The following is a 4,220-nucleotide window of genomic DNA, read 5'->3' on the forward strand; positions in this document are numbered from 1 at the left end:
GCTCTTGTGGTGGCGCCTCAGGTTGGGGGCTATAAGTTCACTAAGGTGCTCATGGATGGAGGTAGCAGCATTAACATCCTGTATTATGAGACCTTCCATCGCGTGGGACTGACAGATAAGAATCTTAAGCCGTCAAACACCGTCTTCCATGGTGTGGTGCCGAGTAAGTCAGCCTACCCGGTGGGTAAAATATCTTTGGAAGTTGCCTTTGGAGATGAGCATGATTCCAGGTCTGAAACCTTAACCTTCGAAGTGGTCAAGATCAAGAGCCCTTACCATGCTCTGTTTGGGCGCTCGGCTTATGCTAAGTTCATGGTGAGGCCTTGCTATGTTTACTTGCAACTTAAGATGTCGGGCTACAAGGGCACCATCACGGTGCACGAGAGTCACAAGGTGGCCCTGGAGTGTGAACAAGGAGATGCAACTTATGCTGAATCGGTTTGTGCAGCGGAGGAGTTGAAATTTTACAAGGATAATGTTGACCCGGCAGACATGACGTCCTTGAAAAAACCAACCACAGAACATGATCCGTCACTCAAGTTTAAGTCGGCAGACGAGACCAAAATGATTGACTTCGTCCCTGGCGACTCATCAAAGAAGTTCTGTATCAGTGCTAATCTGGATCCAAAATAGGAAAGCGCGCTCATCAAGTTCATCCGTGAGAACCGGGACATCTTTGCATGGAAACCTTCAGACATGCCGGGTGTACCGAGGGAACTCGCTGAGCACACTCTTAATATTGATCCAAAATTTAAGCCGGTCAAGCAATTTCTTCGTTGATTTAATGAGGAGAGGCGGAAGGCCATCGGTGAGTAGGTGGCCCGGCTCTTGGCGGCCGGGTTTATTGTTGAAGTTTTTCATCCTGAATGGTTGGCTAACCCAGTACTGGTGCTTAAGAAGAATGGCACTTGGCGCATATGTGTGGATTACACGGACTTAAATAAGGCTTGTCCAGGTGATCCATTTGTCCTCCCTCGTATTGATCAAATCATTGATGCTACGGTGGGTTGTGAGCATTTGAGTTTTTTGGATGCTTATTCTAGGTATCATCAGATCAAGATGGCAGTTAAGGACCAGGAGAAAACAGCTCTCATTACTCCGTTTGGAGCCTTCTGCTATGTGCCTATGCCTTTTGGGCTCAAGAGTGCCCAGGCGACTTATCAGCGGTGTGTGCAAAATTGTCTTCACAATCAGATTGTGCGCAATATTCATGCTTATGTAGATGACATTGTGGTGAAGTCAAGAGAGAAGGAGACCCTGATTGATGATTTGAGGGACACGTTTGACAATCTCCGGATCTACAAGATGATGCTTAACCCGGCTAAATGTGTCTTTGGTGTGCCAGCAGGCAAGCTCTTGGGTTTCCTGGTTTCTAACAAAGGCACTGAAGCTAACCTGGAGAAGATCAAAGCCATTACTTCATTGGCTAAGCCAGCGCGTGTTAATGATATTCAGCTCCTGGCGGGTCGTATTGCGGCTTTGAGCCGGTTCATAAGCCGGTTGGGTGAGAAGGCTATTCCTCTTTATCAGATGATGAAGAAGACAGATCACTTTGTTTGGAGTGATGCTGCTAATCAAGCGTTTGAGGATCTGAAGAAATAGTTGGCTGAGCCGCCCGTGCTGGCTGCCCCTATTGATAAGGAGCCTCTGTTGTTATATGTGGCAGCTAATAGCCGGGTTGTCAGTGTAGCTATTGTGGTGGAAAGGAAAGAGGCAGGCAAGGAGTACCCGGTTCAGCGGCTGGTTTATTATATTAGTGAGGTGCTTATTGAGTCTAAGCAGAGATATCCACACTGGCAGAAGTTGGTGTATGGGGTTTTCATGGCAAGCCGGAAACTTAAGCAATATTTTCAGGGTCATCCCATCACTGTGGTTAGTTCTGCTCCTTTAGGAGACATCATCCAAAATAGGGAAGCCATAGGCCGGGTTGCTAAATGGGCCATTGAGCTGGGACCTCACGGTTTAAAGTATGTGCCACGTACGGCTTGTGGATTTCATCAATGATTGGACAGAGTTACAGGCACCTGAGGAAAAGCCGGATAACACATATTGTACTATTCACTTTGATGGATCCAGATAGTTGGAGGGCTCGGGGGCTGGAGTTGTCTTGACTTCCCCACGAGGTGACAAATTTTCTTATGTTCTCTGGCTAATGTTACCCTGTACTAACAATGCAGCTGAGTATGAGGCTTTGCTCCATGGTCTTCGGATGGCTAAGGAGATGAACTTAAGCCGGGTGAGATGCCTTGGCGATTCAGATCTGGTGGCTCGGCAAGTTTCTGGCACTTGGGATTCTAAAGATCCGCTCATGGCGGCTTATCGTCGAGAGGTTGATGCTATGGCGGGTCATTTCAAGGGTTATCAAGTCGAGCATATTGATCGCAGGAGGAATGAGGCGGCTAATACTTTAAGCCGACTGGGATCTCAGCGTAGGCCGGTGACAACTAACACGTTCCTGGACATCTTGCTTAACCCTTCTATCAAATTGCCTACAGAGGAAGATCTTGTTGTTCCTGACCCGGAAGCGTAGTTAGTGGCAGTTCTTCATGCTATCCCCGATTGGACAGTCCCGTATTTGGTTTACCTGACCTGGGGTGAGTTACCGAAAGATGAAATCTTGGCCAGACAGATAACCCGGCGGTCTAAGTCAATGACAATTGTCAATGGGGAGTTGCACCATTGCAGTGTCTCAAGGGCGTTTCAGCGTTGCGTCTCTCGTGAAGAAGGACGTGAGATCCTACGGGAGATTCATGAAGGAGATTGTGGTCATCATGTCGGCTCTAAATCTCTAGTAGCCAAGGCTTTTCGCCATGGATTCTATTGGTTGACAGCCCATGCTGATGCTGAGGATTTGGTAAGCAAATGTGACGGCTGTCAGAAATTTTCACGACGAGCTCATGTGCCGGCTCAAGAATTGAGGATGATTCCAATTACTTGGCCGTTTGCAACTTGGGGGCTTGATATGGTTGGGCCTTTCAAGAGATCCAAAGATAATAAGACCCACCTTTTGGTGGCGGTTGACAAGTTCACCAAGTGGGTTGAAGCAGAGCCAGTCAGTAAGTGTGATGCAGCAACGGCGGTTCAATTCATGAAGAAGGTGATCTTCCGTTTTGGCTTTCCACAAAGCATTATAACAGATAATGGCACTAATCTTTCTAAAGGGGCTATGAGAGACTTCTATCAACGAGAGCATATCCGGCTTGACGTTTCATCTGTGGCTCACCCTCAGTCCAATGGTCAAGCAGAACGAGCAAATCAATAAATTTTGCGAGGTATTAAGCCCCGGCTTATGGTCCCTTTGCAAAGAACGCCGGGTTGTTGGGTGGAGGAGTTGCCTTCGGTGTTATGGAGCATCAACACGACCCCTAACAGATCTACGGGTTACACCCCCTTCTTCATGGTCTACGGAGCAGAGGCAGTTCTCCCTAGTGACATCCGTCACGATTCACCCTGGGTGGTGGCTTACGTGGAAGCTGACAATGAAAAGGCACATCAAGATGCACTTGACCTGTTGGATGAGGAGTGTGATCTTGCGGCGGCTCGTTCGGTGATTTATCAGCAAGACCTACGACGCTACCATAGCCGCCGGGTCAAAACCAGAACCTTTCAGGAAGGCGACGAAGTGCTCCGGCTCATCCAGGATCAAACAGACATGCATAAGCTCTCGCCGCCCTGGGAAGGACCTTTTGTGGTCAGTAAGAATCTGCATAACGGGTCATACTATCTTATCGATGTTCGAGAACACAAGGATTCACGTAAGTTGGAGGAGGAGACCCATCGGCCGTGGAATATTGCTCATCTTCGGCCCTACTATACTTGAGCCACCGGCTCTCATGATGTACATAGTTCGATGATGTATATATTATAAACAGTATAATAAAGCCGGCATCCCTGATAATTAAGGGCCTCTATCGTCTCAGTTCCTCGAAGCTGAGCCTTTATCATCATCTTACATATTCATTTAAGCAGCTTTGTGCCTAACTTCAGGGACCAAAGAGGGTTAGATGCATGGCACAACTCAAACATAGGTCCCTGACGAGTCCGGCTTACTTATATGGTCACTTGGGGGCTTCCTGCTCATCGAGCATAGCTGTCAGTACCCTCTTGATCGGCGCAATGCCAAAACGTATATGATCACTTGGGGGCTTCCTGCTCATCGAGCATAGCTGTCAGTACCCTCTTGATCGGCGCAATGCCAAAACATATATGATCACTTGGGG

The sequence above is a fragment of the Triticum aestivum genome, chromosome 7D (genome assembly GCF_018294505.1).
Source record: "Triticum aestivum cultivar Chinese Spring chromosome 7D, IWGSC CS RefSeq v2.1, whole genome shotgun sequence".
NCBI classification, from domain to species: Eukaryota; Viridiplantae; Streptophyta; class Magnoliopsida; order Poales; family Poaceae; genus Triticum; species Triticum aestivum.